Consider the following 26838-nt stretch of genomic DNA (forward strand, 5'->3'; position numbering starts at 1 on the left):
AGGCCTGGCGTGCTGCGATTCATGGGGTCGCAAAGAGTTGGACATGACTGAGTGACTGATCTGATCTGATCTGATGATGCTGGATACATGTCACCAAACATTTATCAAAATCCATAGACTGTATAACATGAAGAGTTAACCCTAATGTAAACTATGGACTTCAGGTGATGATAATGTTAATGGAGGTTCATTGGCTGTAACAAATGTATCATTCTGGTGTAGAATGTTAATAGGGAAGTCACATGCCCACATGCCCCATGCATGTGCAGGGGCAGAGGGTATGTGGGAATTCTAAACTTACTGCTCAAAATTACTGGAAACCTAAAACTCCTAAAACTTAAAGTCTATTAAAAAATAAGAATACCATCTACCTCAAAAAATAGACTTGCATTAAACAAATGAAACAGCACACTAAAAAAGTACCTGATGTGTATACTATAGGTATTTAATAATGTCTCTTGGCAGTATTCAATCTTTAATTCATTCAATAAATATTTAATGAGAACTATGAGAAGTGACTGTCAAAACCATATAAATGTTGTCCTCAAATAACTCTGGCATGTAATTTTTTTAAAAAATGCTTACTAAGTCACTGATCACTTCTTTGATTTTTATACTTCCCTTACATAGTATGATTATAGGGTCAATCAATTATAGGTTAATTTTAACATAAAAATTTAATTCAGTTGGTTATTATGTATAAGAAATATCAACATTATGTCATATGTAAGTGTAAAAAAACAACAAAAATTTCCCATCATAGACTTAATATAGATGACTAGTAAAATTAGTTAAAACAGCAATGTGTGCACTATTATGACAGAGACTTCCTAAATGAGTTATGGGATTAATTATCAAGGAAAGTGAATGAAGTAGGACTGGTTAGCATTGCAAGACCTTAGATATTTCTTCTTCTTTTGCTGACTTCAAATGTTTAACTATTCCACATAAGTGAAATGGACTCATACAAAACATTAGACAATACTTAATTTATAATTTATAGAAGAATGAATACAAATCATTTTGAAGTTTCCTTTTAAATTCTCACATCCCTAATTAATATTCATGAGGATAATTTCACAAAGGCAGTTACAAAACTATGCCGGGGGGGCATGGAAATATATAGTTGTGCCAGTGGAAGAGACAGGAAATTTCTCTCTCCCCCAAAATGGAAGAATTAAGTTCAACATTTCCTAATGGTTTCATAATATTTTAATCAAAGTATTCATCATTCAGAAATAACACTATAAAGAAATAGATAATAATGTTGCACAAAAGCCAAGTTCTGGACAGGTGGCCAGTCTGCAGCTCTGTGTCAGCAGTCCAAACGCACCCACAATAGCCCTAAAGATGATTATGCAAATGCCAGCCAACCCAGCTATTTTCCCAGGAACAGGAGAAGGGCTCCTAGTAGAAGCTATAATTGTTCGGCAGTCATGTGGAAAAACAAGCAGGTTTTTTTTTTTTTCCTTGGTGTAGGCAAAGTGCTTTCATTAAGGCTACCACCACAATATGTGTAAGATCTAAAAACACACATACACAAACACATGTAATGAAAAGACACGGAAGAGTCTTGAGTGCATATTACCAAGTGAAAGACGCCAATGTGAAAAGGCTGTATACTGTATGTATTCGGGGGCAGGGGTGGCAATCAGGAGGGTTGTGTATGTGTCCTTGTGTTTGATGTCTATTTCTCAGATGGCATACACAGCTTATTCCACCCTCTTCCTTAAGTGCTCCTTGCTGCGAAACTCTGCTCTGCTTTCTTAACAATACCAAGTCTCTTCTATAGGTTATACCTTCACTTATCAATAAGATATATACAGAAATAGATTAACTTTTGACCACCGCATCTATAGGCATAAGATAAATGTTGTCTGGCAAAGTGGAAATAAGAACTATTCTTATTCTATATGCTTAAACAGAGTGCCTAAAGAACTATGGACAGAAGTTCGTGACATTGTATAGAAGGCAGTGATGAAGACTGTCCCTAAGAAAAAGAAATGCAAAAAGGCAAAATGGTTGTCTGAGGAGGCCTTATAAATAGCTGAGAAAAGAAAAGAAGCTGAAGATAAAGGAGAAAAAAAAAGATATATCCATCTGAATGCAGAGTTCCAAAGAATAGTAAGGAGAGGTAAGAAAGCCTTTCTTAGTAATCATGTAAAGAAATACAAGAAAACATTAGAATGAGAAAGACTTAAGACTAGAGGTCTCATTAAGAAATGAGAGATACCAAGGGAAGATAGCATGCAAAGATGGGCACAATAAAGGACAGAAATGGTACAGACCTAACAGAAGCAGAAGATATTAAGAAGAGGAGACTAGAATACACAGAAGAACCATACAAAAAAGATTTTCATGACCCAGATAATCACGATGGTGTGATCACTTACCTAGAGCCAGACATCCTGGAATGTGAAGTCAAGTGGGCCTTAGGGAGCATCATTACGAACAAAGCTAGTGGAGGTGATGGAATTCCAGTTGAGCTATTTCAAATCTTAAAAGATGATGCTGTGAAAGTGTTGCACTCAATATGCCAGCAAATCTAGAAAACTCAGCAGTGGCCACAGGACTGGAAAGGTCACTTTTCACTCCAATACCAAAGAAAGGCAATGCCAAACAATGTTCAAACTACCACACAATTGCACTCATCAGTGGCAACCCACTCCAGTACTCTTGCCTGGAAAATCCCATGGACGGAGGAGCCTGGTAGGCTGCAGTCCATGAGGTCGCAAAGAGTCGGACATGACTGAGTAACTTCACTTTCACTTTTCACTTTCATGCACTGGAGAAGGAAATGGCAACCCACTCCAGTGTTCTTGCCTGGAGAATCCCAGGGACGGGGGAGCCTGGTGGGCTGCCGTCTGTGGGGTCGCAGAGTCGGACACGACTGAAGCGACTTAGCAGCAGCAGCACACGCTAGTAAAGTAATGCTCAAAATTCTCCAAGTGAGGCTTCAACAGTTCAAGAACTTCCAGATGTTCAAGTTGGATTTAGAAAAGGCAGAACCAGAGATCAAACTGCCAACTTCCATTGGATCACAGAAGCAAGAGAGTTCCAGAAAAACATCTACTTCTGCTTTATTGACTAATGCCAAAGCCTTGGACTGTGTGGATCACAACAAACTGTGGAGAATTCTTAAAGAGATGAGGATACCAGACTACTTTACCTGCCTCCTGAGAAATCTCTGTGCAGGTCAAGAAGCAATAGTTAGAACTGGACCTGGAAAAACAGACTGGTTCCAAACTGGGAAAGGAGTACGTCAAGGCTGTATATTGTCACCCTGCTTATTTAACTTATACAGAGTACATCATGCGAAATGCCAGGCTGGATGAAGCACAAGCTGGAATCAAGACTGCCAGGAGAAAGATCAATAACCTCAGATATGTAGATGATACCACCCTTATGGCAGAAAGCAAAGAAGAATTAAAAAGCCTCTTGATGAAAGTGAAAGAGGAGTGAAAAGGCTGGCTTAAAACTCAACATTCAAAAAACTAAGATCATGGAATCTGGTCCCATCACTTCATGGCAAATAGATGGGGTCGCACAGAGTCAGACACGACTGAAGCGACTTAGCAGCAGCAGCAGCAGTATAGTACAAACTCTAGGGCAAATGATAAAAAATTTTAAAAAGAAATATAACTAATATGCTAAGAAAGGACAAAAATGGAATAATATAAAAGGCCCAGTCAAAACCACAAAAAGCAGGAGAAAAAGTGGAAAACTAAAAAAGGAACAAAGAACAACAGCAATAGAAAATAGTAACCAATATGGTAGATATAAATTTGACAATATCAATAACTACTCTGAATACCAGTGGTTTAAATGCATCAAGTAAAACACAGACACTGTCAGAGTAGATCAATAAATAAGATGCAATGATATGTTGTATACAAGAAACCCACTTTTGATATAAAGACATTTATAGATTAAAAGTAAGTGGATGGAGAAAAATACATTATGCTAACAGTAATCAAAAGGAAGCAAGAGTAGCTACACGAATTTCACACAGAGCAGACTTCAAAGCAAGGAAAGTTATCAGGTATAAGTAAGGGCATTAATAAGAGGGCCAGTTCTTCATAAAGACATAACAATGCTTAATATGCATATGACTAACAACAGAGCACTAAACCACGTGAGACAAAAACTAGTAGAACTGTAAGAAGAGGTTCAGGATGGTGGGACACAGGTACACCCATGGCTGATGCATGTCGATGTATGGCAAAACCCACCACAACATTATAAAGTAATTCAGTTCAGTTCAGTCGCTCAGTCATGTCCAACTCTTTGCAACTCCATGGACGCCAGGCCTCCCCATCCATCACGAACTCCCAGAGTTTACCCAAACTCATGTCCATTGAGTCGGTGATGCCATCCAACCATCTCGTCCTCTGTCGTCCCCTTCTCCTCCTGCCCCCAATCCCTCCCAGCATCAGGGTCTTTTCAAATGAGTCAGCTCTTTGCATAAGGTGGCCAAAGCACTGGAGTTTCAGCTTCAACATCAGTCCTTCCAATGAACACCCAGGGCTGATCTCCTTCAGAATGGACTAGTTGGATCTCCTTGCAGTCCAAGGGACTCTCAAGAGTCTTCTCCAACACCACAGTTCAAAAGTATCAATTCTTCGGTGCTCAGCTTTCTTTATAGTCCAACTCTCACATCCATACATGACTACTGGAAAAACCATAGCCTTGACTAGATGGACCTTTGTTGGCAAAATAATGTCTCTGCTTTTTAGCCTCTATTAAAATAAATAAAATTTTTAGATACATCCACTATCATATTTGGAGACCCCAGCACCCCTCTGCTGGAAATGGACAGATCCAGCAGGCAGAATATCAAGAAGGACACAGTGGAACTCAATAACACCATCAACCAAATAACTGACATCTACAAACTATTTCATACAAGAATAGTAGAATACACATTCTTCTCATTTTCACATGGAAGATTCACCAAGACAGACCACACAATAGACCATAAAACACAAGTTATAATATTTTAAAGACCAGAAATCATACAATGACTGCTTTCAGACCACAGTGAAAATATGTTATGCATTTAATATTATAAATACCCCTTTAAACTCTGGTATCATTGTATCCCACAAATTTCGATAAGTTGTTTACATTTTCATTTAGTTTAACATATTTTAACATTTCTCTTGAGATTTCTCCTGAGGTTCTTCTTTGACCCATGTATTATCTAGAAGTGTGTTATTTAATTTCCATATGTTTTAGGATGGATCTAGAGAATACCATACTGAGTTAAGTCAGAAAAAGAAAAAATATCATATGACATCATTTATATGTGGAATCTAAAATATGACACAGGTGAATTTACCTATGAAACAAAAGATTCACAGACACAGAGAACAGACTTCTGGTTCCTGGGGTGGGGGTGGGGGTTGAAGGGATGAATTGTGAATTTGGGATTAGCAGATGCAAACTATTATATATAGTATGAACAAACAACAAGGTCCTACTATATATATCACAGTGAACTATATTCAATATCCTGTCATAAACCATCATGGAAAAATAGGAAAAAGAATGTATATATATGTATAACTGAATCACTCTGTTGTACAGCAGAAATTAACACAACACTGTCAAGTCAAATAAATCAATTATTTTATTTCAATTAAATAAAAAGAATATCTAAAATCAATAATCTAAGTTTCACCTCAGAAAACTAAGGGGAAAAAATAGTAAATTAAATTCAAAGGAAGTACAAGAAAATAAATAATAATAAGACTTAGAAAAGAAATCAGTGAAATTGAAAACAGGAAGCCAACAGAGAATATCAATAAAACAAAAAGCTGGTTCTTTGAAAAAAATCAATTAAATTGATAAGCTCCTAGCCAGGCTAAGAAAAAAAGAGACAGGATATAAACTACTTATATAGGATGTGAAAGATGGGAGTATCACTACAGATCCTATGGACATAAAAAGGATAATAAAAGAATACTATGAGTAATTCTATGCCCATAAATTCAATAACCTAGAAGAAACACACTAATCCCTTGAATGACACAATTTGGCCCAAAACTCACACAAGAAGAAATAGACAATACGAACAGGCCTCCCCTGAACACACACACAGACACACACACACATATATACACAAACATATATATAAAATACATTTGTTGTCAACAACATATTGTTGGGTATTATTTATTGATCCAGTCTTTTAATTAGTACATTTAAATAATTGATGTTCAAGTGATTAAAGATGCTGAATCAATAATAACTTTCCAAAAAAGAAAGCACCAGGTCCAAATGGGTTCACTGGTCAATTCCACCAAACACTTAAGGAAGAAATTATATCAGTTCAGTTCAGTCAGTCAGTCATGTCCGACTCTTTGCAACCCCATGAACCACAGCACACCAGGCCTCCCTGTCCATCACCAACTCCTGGAGTTCAACCAAACCCATGTCCATGGAGTCGGTGATGCCATTCAACCATCTCATCCTCTGTCGTCCCCTTCTCCTCCTGCCCTCAATATTTCCCAGCATCAGGGTCTTTTCAAATGAATCAGCTCTTCACATCAGGTGGACAAAGTATTGGAGTTTCAGCTTCAACATCAGTCCTTCCAATGAACATCCAGGACTGATCTCCTTTAGAATGGACTGGTTGGATTTCCTTGCAGTCCAAGGGACTCTCAAGAGTCTTCTCCAACACCACAGTTCAAAAGCATCAATTCTTTGGTGCTCACCTGTCTTTATAGTCCAACTCTCACATCCATACATGCCCACTGGAAAAACCATAGCCTTGACTAGATGGACCTTTGTTGACAAAGTAACGTCTCTGCTTTTTAATATGCTGTCTAGGTTGGTCATAACTTTCCTTCCAAGGGGTAAGCGTCTTTTAATTTCATGGCTGCAATCATCATCTGCAGTGATTTTGGAGCCCAGAAAAATTAAGTCAGCCACTGTTTCCACTGTTTCCCCACCTATTTGCCATGAAGTGATGGGACTGGATGCCATAATCTTAGTTTTCTGAATGTTGAGCTTTATCCTCTAGAATCTCTTTCAGAGGACAGAGCAGAATGGATAGTTCCTAACTTACTCCATGAGGCCAGCATTACCCTAATACCAAAACTAGACAAAGACATTACAAGAAAACTACAGATTTAAACTTATGAGTGTAGATGCAAAAACTCTCAATAAAATACTAACAAATGGAACCCAATGATGTATAAAATATGCCATGACCAAGTGAAATTTATCCCAGGGTATGGTTTTTCCTGTGGTCATGTATGGATGTGAGAGTTGGACTGTGAAGGAGGCTGAGCGCCGAAGAGTTGATGCTTTCGAACTGTGGTGTTGGAGAAGACTCTTGAGAGTCCCTTGGACTGCAAGGAGATCCAACCAGTCCATTCTGAAGGAGATCAGCCCTGGGATTTCTTTGGAAGGAATGATGTTAAAGCTGAAACTCCAGTACTTTGGCCACCTCATGCGAAGAGTTGACTCATTGGAAAAGACTCTGATGCTGGGAGGGATTGGGGGCAGGAGGAGAAGGGGACGACAGAGGATGAGATGGCTGGATGGCATCATTGACTCTATGGACGTGAGTCTCAGTGAACTCTGGGAGTTGGTGATGGACAGGGAGGCCTGGCATGCTGCGATTCATGGGGTCGCAAAGAGTCGGACACAACTGAGCGACTGATCTGATCTGATGCAAGGTTGATTCAACATTTGAAAATCAATTAATGTAATCCATCACATCAACAGGCCAAAAATAAGAAAGTCACATTATCATATTAACAGATGCAGAAAAGCATCTGACAAAACCTAACACCCACTTAGGATAAAACTCTCAGTAAACTAGGAATCAGGCTTCCCAGGTGGCTCAGTGGGTAAAGAATCCACTTGCAGTGCAGGAGATACAGGAGACATGGGTTTGATCCCTGGGTCAAGAAGATCCCCTGGAGGAGGGCAAGGCAACCCTCTCCAGTATTCTTGTCTGGAGAATCCCATTGACAGAGGAGCCTGGCAGACTACAGTTCATAGGGTTTAAGAGTTAGACACAACTAAAGTGACTGAGCATACATGCATGCAAACCAGGAATAAAGAGGAACTCTCTCAACTTGATAAATACTAGTATTATACTTAGTGGTGGGTGATTTGAAGCTTTCCTGATAAGATAACAAGGCAAGGGTGTCCCTTCTCACTACTCCTTTTTGACATCATACTGGAAATACTAGCTAATGTAATAAGACAAGGAGAAGAAATAAAAGATATACAGATTGGAAAGGAAGAAATAAAATTGCCTTTTGTTTGCAGATGACATGATCGTCTATGCAGAAAATCCTAAAGTATCAACAACAAAAAAACCCTCCAGAACTAATGACATAATTGCAGTAAGGTTGCAGGATACAAAGTTAATACACAAGAGTCACTTACTGTCTTACAAACGAGCAGTGAAAAGTGGAACTTAAAATCATAATACCATTTACATAATCATTTAAAAAATGAAATACTCAGTTATATATGTAATGAAATATACACAAGATTTCTATTAGGTATAGGACAAAACTCTTTGCATCATAGATTAAATCATTAAAAGCCTCTATTAAGTAGTGAATGCAAATATTATTAGCTTTCATAGACAAATATTTATCACTCTCCACCTACTTTTCTGGGCAACCTGCCAAGAATTTAAAATATATCACTTAAAATTTCTATTTCTTTAATTGTTCCTTCCTATTTGGGTTACCAGACCCATTGACCATTTGTGTAACTAAAGGAATTAATCAATTAAATTACATACAATTATTATTGTTCTCTTAAAACCTGACTCAGCAGTATACAGTATAGATAAAATAGTATTTTCAGAATAAAAAAATATTTCTGAATTTTAAAATCAAACATATAGCAGAGACTGCTAGCTTTACTGGTATCCATGTTTTCCCCTCCTTCAAGGCATACACACAGATGAGATTTTTCCAGCCTCCTCTTAAATTAGATTTGACCGTGTGACTAAGTTTCAGCAAATGGAAAGTGGGAAGAAATAATGCAAGCCACATTCAGGTCTGGCCTATCAATACCTCCCCTGTGCAAGGAAAAGACTCATGCCAAACAAAAGGAGGTGAATTTGAAAAGAAACTAAAGAAGACAATTGATTTTAGTGTATGTACCTCTGTAATATGTGAATTCTTAAAATTACAACTAATTTTTAAATTAAAACAAAAGGATTCCTATGAACTAGTCAAAATGTCTGATACATGCCCAAATAATAGAAGAGAAAAGTTGTTAGCCTCATTGTTTTCACTGTATCTTATCCAAGGTTATATGAAAAGAATATGATCATTCATAATATTCAGTGGCATGATATATACTTGAATTTATATTCTGAATAAATGTAAACTAGAAGAAGGAACAGAGCATAAACAATCTTATTATATTCTGTCTTGGATTCATATAGATAGAACTATATGAATAAAAAGTAACTATATGAATAAAGATAGAACTATATGAATAAAGGCAGTTTTATTTCTTAATATCTGTTCTTCAGATAGAACAAAAAATACCACCTATTGGTATAGTGGATAAGAATCTGCCTGACAACACAGGGAACGTGGGCTCGATCCCTGGTCGGGAAGATTCCACATGCTGCGGAGCATGCACCACAACCACTAAAACCTGTGCCTAGAGCCTCTGTCAGAGAAGGCAACGGCACCCCAGTCCAGTACTCTCGCCTGGAAAATCCCATGGACGGAGGAGCCTGGTAGGCTGCAGTCCATGGGGTCGCACAGAGTCGGACACGACTGAAGCAACTTAGCAGCAGCAGCAGAGCCTCTGGACTACAACAAGAGAAGCCACTACAATGAGAAGCCCGAGCATAGCAATGAAGAGTAGCCCCCGCTCGCCACAACTAGAGAAAGCCTGCACACAGCAATGAAGACACAGCACAGCCAAAATTAAAAAAAAAAATAATAAAACAAAAACAAGACAACAGCTATTGACAATACCTATTCACTTTCAAGGATACTGTAAAAAGTCCTGAAATAAAGTATTAAGCTATGATGTAACACAAAACACATCTATAAAACTGTTCCATGATTTCCAGCAGCAAATATTTATCTTCTTTATTTCACAGATAGAAGTTAAATTCTTTTTTCTTTTCATTTGGCATCAATATGATACCAACAAGTACTTTCTAGGACTGTGATTATCAAAATGCCATAAAATGCATTGATTTTTTTATAATGTGCAAAGCACTGTATTCCTCAGAGTTCACTCAATAAGTATTTCCTAAACGACTATATACAAATGATGCTGAGCCAATGACTCTGTCATTTCATTTCAGCTTAGCAGCAACTGTGAGTTATTTATTAACCCCACTATGAAAAGGAGGAAATGGTGTAAGTAACTTATTTGGAGTGGTTGTGTTAACAAATGATAGAGCCAGAACTAGAACTCCAGTGGTCTTATTCTGTTATTTCTTTACATACTACTTATAGTCTGTGAAAACATATACTATTTCCAAAAGTGATAAAACGTCACAGAACATGAGGAGGAATAGGAAAACAGAATAGATAAAAGTAGAAAAACCGAACAATGGTAGTAAATCAAACTGCAAAGAAGTAAGGAAATGACCCAAAGCATTTGAGGCACAAGCCAGAGCAGTAGCATATATCTGTGTATCCTGTATAATTTAGTAATTATAGTTCCTTTCCTCAGAGGATCTCTTATCTTCTGCCATGGACATGCATCTTAGCACAAAATTTACCTCTGATCTCCTTTCACCCAGGGTTCAAGATGGTCTAGTATCACTTTGCTATTTACAAGTAATAGGCATTTCAGAGACGATTCCCTACAAACAGAATGGCTTGCTTAACCGTATAAGGATCAGCTATTGGTGAACTAATGCTGCATAACAAACAACTCCAAAAATGCCAATGGCTTACAGTATTAAATACAAATTTGTTATGAACTCAGATTTGGCTGGAGTATCTCTTCTTTAGGTTTGTGAATCAAGTTCAGTGCTCCTTCACTTATCTTTTATTTTGGAACCCAATCCAAAGGGGCAGTAATTAACTGAGGCAATCTTTTTTTTCTTGTAGGAAATGGGTGAAGTACAAGAGAGCTAAAAGAAACTTTGCAGGGCTCTTAAAGCCTCATCTTAGAAACTGCCTGCTGCCACTTCCATCTCCATTCTATTGGCTCAAGGAAGCCATATGATCAAGTCCAAAGTCAGTGAGTCAGAGATGAGTATATCAGCCCAAGGAAAAGGATGGGAGAGGATTATTTGCTGAGAAATTATTCACTTTACCACAAGTTCTAAGAGAAACTCCCACAAAAATTTCACTTGTGTTCAATGATTGTGCACATGTAGCATGGTGATGATGAAGTAAGTACTATTAAATTCTCACAGGACAACTAAGAAAAATAGAAAACATAAGAATGACAGACTCAAGATGCAAAAACTTCTCAATAAAACTGGCAAAGTCAGCTATGTCGATACAGTGGACTCTCACAAAGGTAAAAGTTCTGCTGCGGGTTCAGAAAAGAATGGAGAAGATCTGCTATAACAATAAGATACATAAAAGACTTAGTGGTTCTGAATTTAAGTTCAATAAAAGCCACTAATATAATATAGCTACCTGTAAGGATAATGCATCTTAGTCCATATTAACAGTAATAACATCACTGGGTGAACAGTACATAAGAAATGCATAGTAAAACTTAATAAAAATTAAAATATAGAAGAAACAGACTGCTCTGAGCCATAGGATTAACAAACTGGATTTTGATCTGAGTATCAATGTCTGAGGAATAATGATAGGAAACAAGATAGGTGAAAGGTTTAAAATTGAGTTACATAGGTCATTCAAGTGTGAACTGAATAAACCACACAATTTTACGACTGGGAAGACTAGGAGTGGTGCACAGACTTGCAGAAAGAGATGAGAGCAAGCATACATGTAGTCTTCAAATTCCCAAAAGACTGTCATGCATCCAAGAAGATTAACTGGAAAAGAAGATTTTTGCTCAACATAAATAGGATAGAAGATAAATGCCTTGATTGACAAAATCACTATCAGTGAATCAGAAAGAAGTTCCATAGCCTCTGTATGAGTGGCTGCAGGTTTTTTCTGTAAAGGGAGGAGAGTAAACACTCTCGGCTTTGCAGGCCATATGATCCCTGTGTCACCTCTGCCAGTGCACCAAGAAAGCAGCCAGAGATAACACTAACAAATGAGCACTGACTATGGTCCAATAAAACTTTACTTACAAAAGCAGGTGTCAAGCCAGATGGCTGTAGCTTGCCAACCTGTCTTTTATATTAAAAAGGGAGAATGGGACTTCTTCCTTGGTGTATAGTGGATAAGAATTGCCTGCCAATGTAGGGGACATGGATTCCATCCCTGGTCTGGGAAGATCCCACATTCTGTAGACCAACTAAGTCCATGCGCCACAACTACTGAGCCCACATGCTGAAACTACTGAGCCTGAGTGACGCAACTGCTGAAACCCACACACACCTAGATCTGTGCTCCGCAGAAGAGAAGCCACTGCAATGCGACACCCATGCACCCCACAAAGAGTAGCCCCTGCCGGCGGCACCTAGAGAAAGACCACGCAGAGCAATGAAGATCCAGTGCAGTCATAACAAAAATAATACAAATAAAATAAAGCAAATAAATAGAAAATAAAAAGTTTTAAAACATCAGTGCGCACTGAAATAAAAAAGGGGAAAAATAGATCTTTCAAAAACAAAGCTTAGTTGAGGAATTTAGAGGGAAGAGTCCTGATGTCTGCATTTACTTTGAAACACATCAAAAATAAAATGGAATACTAAATGAAAGAAAGACCAATATATGGATAGATATGTGATAAAGCAAGTATACTAAATGGTAGGTGGGTATATGGGTGTTAACTGTTATATTCTTCAACTTTGCTGCATGTTTAGATGTATTAATAATAAAAGGGAATAAAATTAAGCATATTACCATTTTAACATCCTTTCAATATGACAATAGTTGAAAAATTTAGTTACTACAATATACTTGGCTGCAAAGAAAGAATTTGGAAGGAAGCACAAGTACAAATTAAATTTGTACTTGCTTCACAAGTACAAATTAAATTATTTGAATTAAAAACAGAAATAGAGAACTAGTTAACAGCACACAATGGAAAATTAAATAGAAGAAAAGGGGGGGTCTCATTCAGTTTGTACTGATCATTTTTAAGGAGTCAGAGAAAATATTTTAAAAATCAGAGAAGGTACTTAGGTAACTACCATCCAGGCTTTAGATCGCTCAGAATTCTAGCACTGTTTCTGACCTAAACATCAATGTTCTCTATAAAAAAGCAAAAAGCAGTTGCTCTCTTCCTGAAACTTGGGATATATTAAAAATCCTAGATTGCTCTAAAATGCTCATCAAAGCTATGGTTTTTCCAATAGTCATGTACAAATGTGAGAGCTAGACCATAAAGAAGGCTGAGTGCCAAAGAATTGATGCTTTCAAACTGCGGTGCTGGAGAAGACTCCTAAGAGTTTCATGGACAGCAAGGAGATCAAATCAGTCAATCATAAAGGAAATCAACCATGAATATTCATTGGAAGGACTGAAAAGCTGAAGCTCCAATATTTTGGCCATCTGATGTGAAGAACTGACTCATTGGAGAAGACCCTAATATTGGGAAAGATTGAGGGCAGGAGAAGGGGACAACAGAGGACGAGATGATTGGATGGCATCACCAACTCAATGGATGTGAGTTTGAACAAACTCTGGGAGATAGTGAAGGACAGTGAAGCCTGGTGCACTGCAGTCCATGGGATCGCAAAGAGCCGGACATGACCAAGCAACTGAACAACAACAGTAACAAAAATGCTCAGTTTCCCTGCCCTTATTTTAAGTATAGTTATAATCTCACTTCACTACAATTGGATTCTTAATCCATGTGAGTGTGTGCATGCACACACATAGATTCACATGTGTTGTTACCTTGTTTATCTTAGACTCTCCAGTCATTTATTCTGCTATGAAGTGTCTATCCATGAGAATGCATATTCTAATAAGAAATAAAGACAAATGACTACTCTATTCTATTCTACTCTATATGGCACCCCACTCCAGTACTCTTGCCTGGAAAATCCCATGGACGGAGGAGCCTGGTAGGCCACAGTCCATGGGGTCGCTAGAGTCGGACACGACTGAGCGACTTCACTTTCACTTTTCACTTTCATGCATTGGAGAAGGAAATGGCAACCCACTCCAGTGTTCTTGCCTGGAGAATCCCAGAGACGGGGGAGCCTGGTGGGCTGCTGTCTATGGGGTCGCACAGAGTCGGATACGACTGAAGCAAGTTAGCAGCAGCACTCTATATGGTATTATTATTATCATCATCATACTATTTTTATAGATTGGTTATCTGAAGCACAGAGTGATTAAGTAAACCACCCAATGTTATACAGCTAGTAAATGACAGACTTAGGATTCACACCATATTCTTAACCATCACGTTATATTCTTCATTTAGAAAATTCTTATTCTCTAGAGAACCATATTTAGCAAATAGTCAAGATGCCTAATTCCCCAAATCTAAAAGCATTGAAAATGGGCCCCAGTGTTTAAGAACTGAGCCAAACTGGACAAAGAGAGCCTCAGTTTAAGAACTGGCATATCTTATTCCAAAAGTAATTGACAGTCAATGCCTTATCCACAGTCTTCTCTTATCATTCACTATTATATGTATTGTTTCTGTTTATAATCTTGCTAAATACAAGATTTTAGAATCTACTAAATCACTACTAAGTAGTGGTTTAGAAACTACTAAATTAGTACTTTTTACTTAGTAGTGATTTAGAAACTACTTGATTTTGCCTTCTACTATTTATTCTTTATGCCTTATACTATATATTCATTCTCATATCTGCTTTATCCTACATGACTAAATCCTCTGAGGATAAAGAATCAAGTTTTTATTTATCTTTGTAGAGACCCTGAAAAAAATGATTTAAGAAACCACTTGCTTATATTTCCTAACTCATCGAGTTCTAATGTTTAAGTCACTAAAAAATATTTGGAGACTTCCCTGGTGGTCCAGAGGTTAAGAATATGCCGTCCAATGCAGGGAACACAGGTTCAATCCCTGGTCAGGGAACTAAGATCCCACACGCTGCAGGGCAACTGAGCCTGTGCACCGCAACTACTATACACCTCAGTTACTAAGTCCACACACTCTGGAGTTCAAGCACCACAACGAAAAGCCCACACCACAGTGAAAGACCCCACATGCTGAAACTAAGACCCATTGCAGTTATAAATAAATAAATAAAATTATTTTAATATATGCTCATTAAAATTAGTTAACAACATTAATAGCAGTTCAATACAAATGAATAATCCTTGAATCAATGTTTAGTTTACATTTATTAGTTTGTGAAGACTAAGAGTATAATTCTGCTAAATTATATACATATAATATTTTAAAAACTGAATGCAAATGTCTTTAAGTGGATGTAAGAGTTTAATCCTACTATGAGTGTTGAGGGCCAGAGTGAGGCACTCGGCCCATGGCAAAGGTCATGAGGAAGGAGGCCTGACATACGCAAAGGCGGGATAAGCCTCAGGAGTCCCCCTGGAAATCCTCGAGCATCTACCCCCATAACCAGAGCCTGCCTACTTTACTATTTTGTGCTTTCACCTACACCTCTGACTTTATGGGGGGCTGTCCCCCACCACCTCTTTTGGAGAAGGAGTTAACTTAGAGCTCCAGTTAATAAAAACTCCTGGGCATGACAAAAGTGTTTTAACCTACAAACTCCTCTGAAGGTTCTCTGGCCTGCCTGACAGGCTTGTCCGGCCACATGTGATTGCTCACAGCCTCCCAACCATGAGAGGCATGAGACGCTTTAAACCTTCTAAAAACAGGTTCCTTAGAAAAGTTAGAAAACCATTAGTATAAGTATAGTGGGCTGACTAGAAATTGTATTGGTGAAGGGTTTTTCATTTGTTGAGCCAATGTTTGTTGCTAAGTCTCCACATCCCCTGCCCTTACACACATTAATGAATATATAGAAGAAATAAGTATTAACCTTTGATATTAATCACGTTAGACCTTAGGCTAAGTAAATTCTTTACTTAACTAAAACCCACTACACCCTCACCCTATAGGAATGTAACTTTATTTGGGTGGTGTCTGTTTCAAGAATAATCACCCCTGGAGAAATAAGTGTCCTGGTTGACTGACTGCTGTCACAAGGAGAGGGTCATAAATTGTCAGCAGGCCCCCTGGCCAAAAGATGATGTAACACCCCTAAGACCTCTGTATACATTTGTATGAAGCACCTGACTTTGATAAAAGTCAGGACTGCTGAGCCCCGCATGACTTTTGCATAACATCTCAGTGTATAAACGTAGACCACGGAAAATAAAGAATTGGGATCAGTTCCTCGAAAGACTGGTCTCCCCATGTCTCTCTCTCTCTCAAGTTCTGGCTGAGTCTCCATCTGGAGCACGGAACCCGCCATGCTTACTAATTATGCCTGGGCTTCTAAGATCCGACCGGGGAGGCCTCAGTGTCTCCTCTCCTTCGGGAGAACGGAAGGATGCCTGCGGCCTACGTAAGTGGTGCAAGCTTCTTGTCTTGAAGTTTTATTGGTCTCCCGCGTAAACCAAGCTACTCAGCCTCTTTTCTCCACTGATTTTTCCTACTGAGCTATCCTCATTCTATTATTCTTTATATCTCTAATTAATACCTAATTGAAGCTATTGTATCCTGATCCTCGCCGACGCCGTCCCCGCTTTGAACTCCCTGGATCAGCTGGGGCCGGACCCCAGCATATGAGAAATAAAGTTTCTGCAAACTATTTAAATATAAACTTCATTAAATGATTGATTTCTGAGAATATAAAGGATAAATTTACATTACACAAGCCACCTGTGGCTATCAATTAATGGTCAAAAGATATGCTTTTATTTCTTTCTAGCAATATCACCTTTTTGGCTTAAGAATAACATTTTATTGATTCCTATTCTGAGTTGGAATTTTCATAGCAGACATGAAAAAAGCATTCTTCATTTCACCCATCAAATGTTATTTAAGCATTTATGGTGTGCCAGATATTGTACTAAGTACTAGACATAAATCACGAGGGAAATATAATCCTGTATTAAAGGACTCTCTAGGTGGGGAAGTGAGGGGTGAGTATTTCCTGGGCAGTGTTATGGTTTCTTCTTTTAAAGCAAAAGCATTAGGTCATTTCCTGCTTTCTCAGAAAATCCATAAAGCAAACCAACTTAGAGAATTAGAAAGAGCAACAATTTATGTTAGAGTGCTGCTGCTGCTGCTAAGTCGCTTCAGTCGTGCCAACTCTGTGCGACCCCAGAGACGGCAGCCCACCCTTCCCAGGGGTTCTAGAGGCAAGAACACTGGAGTGGGTTGCCATTTCCTTCTCCAATGCATGAAAGTGAAAAGTGAAAGTGAAGTCACTCAGTCATGTCCGACTCTTAGCGACCCCATGGACTGCAGCCTACCAGGCTCCTCCGTCCATGTGATTTTCCAGGCAGGAGTACTGGAGTGGGGTGCCATTGCCTTCTCCGTATGTTAGAGTAACAGCAGTTTAAACTAAATTTAAACTTAAATTAAAATCAAATTTCTGCTCATTATTTTTACTCATACATTATATTAAAAGGTTGGATGGAGTTTCACCCATTTTTACATTCTTTGAGACCAGCTGATTTAAAATAAGGCTATGCTGCTTACCCAGAAGTCACTCTGCAGGTTATGTAAAGAATTCATCAAAGAGACAGACAGTTCTACTTACCACAGAACAACTAATGTTCAGATACAAAAAACAAGAGACCTATGTGATCGCTGATCATAAAAGACATAACATGTACATTAAGAGAAAAGATAAAAACTGATTTCAGATATGAATTTCAAATTCAAACTCAACTGAACTGGTGATTTAAAGTGCAAAATCTTTCTCTCACGTGGGCAATACTTTGAAGCAGTGCTCTACTGAGGAGCACTCAATTCACTTCAGTCGCTCAGTCACGTCCAACTCTACAACCCCATGAAACGCAGCACTCCAGGCCTCCCTGTCCATCACCAACTCCCGGAGTCCACCAAAACCCATGTCCATTGAGTCAGTGATGCTAGCCAACCAATTTATCCTCTGTCGTCCCCTTCTCCTCCAGCCCTCAATCTTTCCCAGCATCAGGGTTTTTTCATATGAGTTGGCTCTTTGCATCAGGTGCCCAAAGTACTGGAATTTCAGCTTCAACATCAGTCCTTCCAATGAACATCCAGGACTGATCTCCTTTAGGATGGACTGGTTGGATCTCCTTGCAGTCCAAGGGACTCTCAAGAGTCTTCTCCAACACCACAGTTCAAAAGCATCAATTTCTTCGGCGCTCAGCTTTCTTTATAGTCTAACTCTCACATCCATACATGACTACTGGAAAAACCATAGCCTTGACTATTTGGACCTTTGTTGACAAAGTAATATCTCTGCTTTTTAGTACGCTGCCTAGGTTGGTCATAACTTTCCTTCCAAGGGATAAGCATCTTTTCTTCTCATGGCTACAGTCACAATCTGCATGATTTTTAGAGCCCAGAAAAATAAAGTCAGCCACCATTTCCACTGTTTCCCCATCTATTTGCCATGAAGTGATGGGACCAGATGCCATGGTCTTAGTTTTCTGAATGTTGAGCTTTAAGCCAACTTTTTCACTCTCTTCTTTCACTTTCATCAAGAGGCTGTTTAGTTCTTCTTCACTTTCTGCCATAAGGGTGGTGTCATCTGCATCTCTGAGGTTATTGATATTTCTCCCGGCAATCTTGATTCCAGCTTGTGCTTCTTCCAGCCCAGCACTTCTCATGATGTACTCTGCATATAAGTTAAATAAGCAGGGTTACAATACACAGCCTTGACGTACTCCTTTTCCTATTTGGAACCAGCCTGTTTTTCCATGTCTGGTTCTAACCGTTGCTTCCTGACCTGCAATACTGGTTTCTCAGGAGGCAGGTCAGGTGGTCTGATAGTCACATCTCTTTCAGAATTTTCCACAGTTTATTGTGATCCACACAGTCAAAGGCTTTGGCATAGTCAGTAAAGCAGAAACAGATATTTTTCTGGAACTCTCTTGCTTTTTCGATGATCCAGCGGATGTTGGCAATTTGATCTCTGGTTCCTCTGCCTTTTCTAAATCCAGCTTGAACATCTGGAAGTTCATGGTTCACATATTGCTGAAGCCTGGCTTGGAGAATTTTGAGCATTACTTTACTAGCATGTGAGATGAGTGCAATTGTGCAGTAGTTTGAGCATTCTTTGGCATTGCCTTTCTTTGGGACTGGAATGAAAACTGACCTTTTCCAGTCCTGTAGCCACTTCCAAATTTGCTGGCATATTGAGCGCAGCACTTTCACAGCATCATCGTTCAGGATTTGAAATAGCTCAACGGGAATTCCATCACCTCCACTAGGTTTGTTCATCGTGATGCTTCCTAGACATGCATTTATTTAACAATGGATAATGATTCTCTTACACAAAATTAGATGAGCTAGTTTCGTTTGTTTATGGATCTATTTCTCCATTAGATTAAGATTTAACTCAAAGACAGTAAGCACGTCCTTTTTACTTTTATGAAGAATGTAACAATTCAATTCCATCACAAAGAAACAGTGCTATATGATTCCTGCTAATAACTACAAATTAATAAAAATATTTTATTTTACAGAGACTGCTTCTCTTCTTTCAGATTTTTAATATCCTAGAATGCATGCTCCTCCTTTATTACTAAAGCTTAAACTATATATAATATCAAATTCAGTTCAGTTCAGTTGCTCAGTCGTATTCGACTCTTTGCGACCCCATGAATTGCAGCACACCAGGCCTCCCTGTCCATCACCAACTCCCGGAGTTCACTCAAACTCACGTCCATCGAGTCAGCGATGCTATCCAGCCATCTCATCCTCTGTCATCCCCTTCTCCTCCTGCCCCCAATCCCTCCCAGCATCAGGGTCTTTTCCAATGAGTCAACTCTTCGCATGAGGTGGTCAAAGTATTGGAGTTTCAGCTTCAGCATCAGTCCTTCCAATAAACACCCAGGACTGATCTCCTTTAGGATGGACTGGTTGGATCTCCTTGCAGTCCAAGGGACTCTCAAGAGTCTTCTCCAACACCACACTTCAAAAGCATCAATTCTTCAGTGCTCAGCTTTCTTCACAGTCCAACTCTCACATCTATACATGACCACTGGAAAAACCATAGCCTTGACTAGATGGACCTTTGTTGGCAAAGTAATATCTCTGCTTTTGAATATACTATCTAGGTTGGCCATAACTTTCCTTCCAAGGAGTAAGCGTCTTTTAATTTCAAGGCTGCAGCCACCATCTACAGTGATTTTGGAGCCCAAAAAATTAAAGTCTGACACTGTTTCCACTGTTTCCCCATCTATTTCCCATGACGTGATGGGACCAGATACCATGATCAAATTAACTACCTATATATACTACTTTTAAAAACTCTACTTGTATATTTGCAAAGTTCTAGTGAAGGACAGTCAATGGGTCACAAAGAATCAGGCACGACTTAGCAACTGAAGAACAACAAGGCCAATTAAAATGTTATTTTCCATTACCCATACAAATTTTTCACTTCACTTCGGAAAGGAAATATTCTAATGTTATTAAGGACATTCTTACCACCTAAGAACAGCCGCCACATGGTAGGTCTTCAATGTTAGCCAAACTACACTGTTAATAAATACTATTTGCAAAGGGATTGAATTAAGAAGCTGCACAAATATGCATTTGATCCCTGCAGTGTTTCAATATTTATCCAGCAGTGTCACAAGTCCCCCTCCAAAAACATCTGTCGTCAAACATGAACACAAAACCATCATGTTCAAGACCGTGTCATCATCTTCCACTAAAGATACTTTAAAGGTTTGATTTTCTCTATAACCAGTCATCATAAATGGGATAGATGATACTGTATCAATTACATTCATCTTTATTAGCAGTCACTCCATTTGGGGGGCTCTCTTAAATAAAAATCAATCACTAGCCATTTGTTCTGAATGATCTACTTTAAGCTGCTAATAAACAAGAATGGATATTGTAATCATTCTGATTCTCTAGAGGTAACTCTAAAGTTTTCGGAACTTCCATGAGAAATTTTTGGTACTTAATGGTTTTAGTTATTTGATGATCCCAGATGAACAGAATAATATAATTTATTTCTATATTCTGGCCTTTGGCTGAAAATAAAAAATGCAAGAAAATACTAAAATTATATAGAACTCAGAACTTTAGGAAAAGGCACATTTAAGAGACCATCTTTCTTTATCTGTGTAGATTATACAAACGTAAATTGTGAGTTAAAGAAGAAAATCTATAAATACTAGCTACTGCCACCAACAGAAACTGGCCTCTGTTAGTACATAAAGAAACAGTGAGAGAGGAAAGAAAACATAGGCTTTTGGTCAGACACCAACATTCAAACTGTGTAAGGGTTCCCCTTTCTGAGTCTTGGTGACTTACTTTTAAAGTACAAGATATAATAGTATCTTATAGTGTTTAAGAATTTAAATAAAATAATGATGTCTAGCAAATACTTAGTATTTCAAAAACTATGGTTACCATAAGTCAGGAGGGAAAATATCCTCTTTTCAATCATATTTATACATGTAACTACATCAAGAGTCTCAAATTAATACCAGAATAAGAAAATTATTGTCGGTTACTATACTAGTTTCCAAGAGCTGCTGTAATAAAGTATCATAAACTGGGTGGCTTAAAAGAGAAATAGGGCTTCCCTGGTGGCTCAGTGGTAAAGAATCCTCCTGCCAATACCAAAGACATGGACCAGTTTGATCCCTGGTCCAGAAAGATCCCACACAACAAAGGACAACTAAGCCCATGCACCATAACTACTAAGCCTGTAATCTAAAGCCCGGGACCTGAAACTATTGAAGCCCAAATGCTCTCGAGCCCGTGCTCTGCAAGAAGAGAAGCCACGCAGTGAGAAGCCCATGCATCACAACTAGAGAGTAGTCCCTGCTCGCCACAACTAGAGAAAGCCCAAACAACAAAGACCCAGCACAGTCAAATAAATAAATACATTTTTAAAAAAGAAATGTATTCTCCCAGAATTCTGCTGACTAGAAGTCTGAAATAAAGGTGTCAGCAGCCTTGTTTCTTTTTGAGGCTCTAAAGGAGAATATGTTCCTTATCTACTAGCTCTAAATCAGAGCTTCCCACGTAATGTATTGCACCCCCACAGTAATACCAGGAATGAGAATACCTCAGCCTTTCAGTGAACTAAGAGAGGCATGAGGCACTGAGCTGCCAGGACTGCCAATTCTGCATTCTTTAAAAGTTCTACAACACTTTTCTAAAAGTCATGAAACCAGTCAGGCTTATGCTATAGCAACTTGGCATTAAGATCTGAGGTTATTACTGCACAAATGACTCTGAAAATCAGGCATTACATAGTAATATGTAAACATACATATATTACATATGCCAATATTCTATTTTAAATAGACAATCTCAGATGTAACATATTAATGTAACATTGTTATAACTAGATATCATCACAATTTGCCCATCAATCACCTAAAAATTAACTGACTAGATTCCTGACTTTAAAACTTACTAGTCCAAAACATGATTAAAAAGTTATATACACAACTTACATAAGGTGCCCACTCTTGCCACTTCTATTCAACATAATGCTGGAAGTACTAGCAAGAGCAATCAGACAATAAAAAATAAAGAAAAAGCATCCAAATCAGAAAGGAAAAAGCAAAATTATCTGTTTACAAATACATAATCCCATATGCAGAAAATGCTAAAGACTCTATTTAAAAAAAAAAAACTATCAGAATAAATGAATTTATTAAAGTTGAAGAAAACAAAAATCAACATACTAAAATTAGTTGTGCTTCTTTATATCAACAACCTATATAAAAAGAAAACTAAGAAAACAATCTCATTTATGATAACATCAAAAAATATTCCTATTTAACAATGCAAATAGTGTATTGTCCTGCTATATCCACTATCCTTATTTAAAAGTTCTTTTAAAAAAAAACTAAGCAGAATATACCCTGTTCAAACATGATATAACACCACTCAAAGCCTAGTTCTAACCTTTTCTCTTCTCCTTCTGGGACTCCTACAATGTATAATTAGTCTGTTTGACAGTATCACACAGTTTCTTTAGGCTCTGTTTTCTTTTCTTCAATTCTTTTTCTTTCTCGTTCTCAGACTTAATAGTTTTCCCTCCTGTCATTTTTCACTTTTTCCCTTTAAGGAGCCAGCCATTAAAGAAAAGAGAACCCTTCTACATGGTTGGTGGGAATGTAAATTGTTGTAGCCACTATGAAAAACAGTATGGAGGTTCCTCAAGAAACTAAAGATAGAACTACCACATGATCCAACAATTCCACTCCTGGATCTGTATGAGGAAAAAATGAAAACACTAATTTGAAAAGATATATGCATCTCAATGTTCACAGCAGCACCATTTACAACAGCCATGATAACATGGAAGCAACCCAAGTGCCCATCAAGGAACAACTGGGTTAAGAAGATATGAGATACACACATGTGGCACATGCACTGGAATATGAACTCAACCATAAAGAAGAATGAAATACCTCCATTTGCAGCACTGTAGACACACCTAGAGAACATAACGCTTCGTAAGTAAGTCACACAGAGAAAGAAAATACAGTATAATACCACTGATATGTGGAATCTAAAAATACAAATCAAGGTATAGGCAAAACAAAAAGAGACTCGAAGACATAGAAAACAAACTTGTGGTTACAAAAGGGAAGAGGAAAGGAGGAAGGAACAAATTAGGGGTATAAAATTAACAAACTACTATACATAAGATAGATCAGCAATAAGGATTTACTGTACAGCACAGGGAATTATACCTAATTTCTTATAATAACGTATAATGGAATATAATATGCAAGAAACTCAATCACTATACTGTATGTACACTGGGAAACTAATAAAATATTGTAAATTGATTATACTTCAATGAAAAAATAAAAAATAAAATTTTAAAGTATATCCTGCATATAAATCCTCAATTATATGTGTGATCAGAGCTAAATAAGTTCTTAAAATTAAAACAAATAAACAAGCAAGATAATAAAACTAAATATAACAAAGTTTCTTAAAAAAATACTAAACTATAATAGCAAATCTACATGCCAAAGAATACTAATGTTTACTCAGATCTACCACTGTTTCTCCTAATAGTTCTTAAAACTTTAAAAATCAAACTATGTATATCAAGAATTTCGAGGAAAAAAATCTGTCTGCTTTTCTCCCAAAATTTATTTCTAATTATTGTTGCATAAGTTAAGGAGTTCAAAAGTAAAATAATTTTAAAACATAAGTATCAACATGAACACAGAAAATAATCCTCAACTTTTTCTCAAGATAGTTATCTTTATTGCTCTACAGGACAAGGCTAGCAAAATAGAAAACTCCAAGTATATAGTCCAGTGTTTTAAATAACTTTACCAATGATTCTTTAAGAGCAATGGCCAGAAAGCTAACTGTACACAGCTAGATTAAGTTACATTTGAAACTTTTACTGTGAGCAAATTCACCAAAACAGAACCCTGCCACACACACAGGATAGTGGGTAGTATGCCCAACTCTTCATAAATTTCTTTCTTAAAAGAATAAAAATAGCAAAAAGTTGCACTTGAGGTGTGACTGTATGATACCACAGGCTTTTTGACAGGGTGTCCGTATTTGCTCTGTGTTTGTCCTCAGACAAGGAGCCGCCCTTAAAGCCCACAAACTTTTCCTGCTCTTTCTCTCCAGCCACAGTAACCTTTTGTATCCTTCCTTCACTACCAGCATTCTGCCAAAGACTACAGGAAGTATATTAATACACAGAACTCGCCTTTAGCAACTTCAGTTTGAGTATTCCAAATAATTTTACCAATACCTCAGTGGTTAGCTAACTGTAGTCAAAAGCCAGACTAAATTTTACCCTAATACTTAATGCTGTTTAATGACTCACATTGCTTCTCTGTTTTTAGAAATTCATTTGCTCTATTTGTATAAATAGATATGCCATACATCTATTATTTCTGGAGAATTACAAAATGAATTTCACAAACCGTGCTTAAAAATAAAACATTAATGTTCTTATAGGAAATTGAAAGTAGCAAGAAACCTGAAAAAATTTAGGGCTCAAATTCCTTCAAGTGTAAATAAGGATATACAGTATTGTTTTCTTTCTTTCTTCTAACATTCCCCTAAAAACATATTACAAGTTTAGTCTGTATGTACTTGCTGCTGCTGCTGCTGCTGCTGCTGCTAAGTCACTTCAGTTGTGTCCAACTCTGTGCGACCCCATAGACGGCAGACCACCAGGCTCCCCCATCCCTGGGATTCTCCAGGCAAGAACACTGGAGTGGGTTGCATGTACTCAAGGTACTATTTTTAAAGTTGCTGTCATCTGATCAATCCCACTTAAATTCTTTTCCTTCATATTTTTTTTATTGGAACAGCTCATCTGTATGATCTCTAAATCTCACAAATAATACTCAAACTTTTTGGCGCATTAATTCTTTGTGTAGACGATGACAACATATACCATAAGTAATAACTTCTATGAATAACTTCATTCTTTTCAATTGACTATAATGCCACATCAGTTGTTTTGAAGAGAATTTTTTTTATTTTTTATTTTTAAATTTTATTATTATTCTTTTTGGCAGCACTTCACAGCCTATGGAATTTTAGTTCTCCAAACAGGAATCAAACCCTTGACAGAGTGCAGAGTCCTAACCACTGGACCACCAGGGAACTCCCTGAAGAGAATGAATTTAATACATTTAATTGGAAGTTAATACACAACCATAGAAGTTCTGTAAGTACTAGGACTTTTCTTCTTCTTTTTTTGGCACGCATATCCACAAAAGCTGGAAGAGTGCTCAAAATATTTTCTCAACACATGAAAAGTGGTATATCTTTAAGTAAACTAATTTTAAAATAATACTTTTATAAGAAAATTAGAGTAATTCCTTATAGAGCATAGATTCCCCATTCACCTACAGTTCAACTAAGGAAATTATCAATATTCATAAGACTTAGCTCCTGACAGAGATGAACCAAAATATTAAATACTTAAAAGAATATTAAATACACTGCTATAAATGGATAACCAACAAAGACCTATTATATAGCACATGGAAAAAAAGAATATTAAATACAAGAAAGAAACAAAAAACACAACTACCATATTTTAAAAGACTGCTTTAAAATTGGTAAAATTGATAAAGAAAACTAAAAATTCAAAGAAGTTGTTCATATAAATTATGATCCCATTTCTTAAATATATTTAAATAGTCTTGATTGTTTAGATGATGTACCAACAACAAATAGCCAAAACTATGGAATGTCCCAGAAAGGAAGTGTCATTATCAAATATTATCCATTAGATAGGTGGCAGCATAAACGTTCCACATACTTTCAATTTAACAACAAGCAGACTCTCTAAAGGAAATTTCCACAGCAAGAGATAAATGTTCTGATTTTCAGTGGATTTTTAAATGTGTATAAATGAAAGCTAAGAATACACCAACTTTGACATTTTAAAAAATTTAATAATTTAAACTGAAATGTGTAAGTTAAAATTAAAACATTCTCAGATGTTTAATTTTTAATTATGCCTTGCAAATGTTTTTAACATAACAAATATTCATTTTTTTTAGCGCAAAAAAAAAAACCAAAAAACAGAAAAGGCATGAAAACTGATCTTGAAAACTGATAAATGATAAAATGGTCTGCTATCACTGTTAAAGATTCAATCAGGCTAGAAAA

The 26838-nt window shown here is 37.3% G+C and overlaps 1 protein-coding gene across 2 annotated transcripts in view; it reads right to left on the reverse strand.

The window, feature by feature from the left end:
• FCHSD2 (FCH and double SH3 domains 2) overlaps nt 1–26838 on the reverse strand; it is a 256209-nt gene that overhangs the window by 179268 nt on the left and 50103 nt on the right. The window lies entirely within an intron of this gene.

This window comes from Bos indicus, chromosome 15 (assembly GCF_029378745.1).
Source record: "Bos indicus isolate NIAB-ARS_2022 breed Sahiwal x Tharparkar chromosome 15, NIAB-ARS_B.indTharparkar_mat_pri_1.0, whole genome shotgun sequence".
In the NCBI taxonomy this organism is placed as follows: domain Eukaryota; kingdom Metazoa; phylum Chordata; class Mammalia; order Artiodactyla; family Bovidae; genus Bos; species Bos indicus.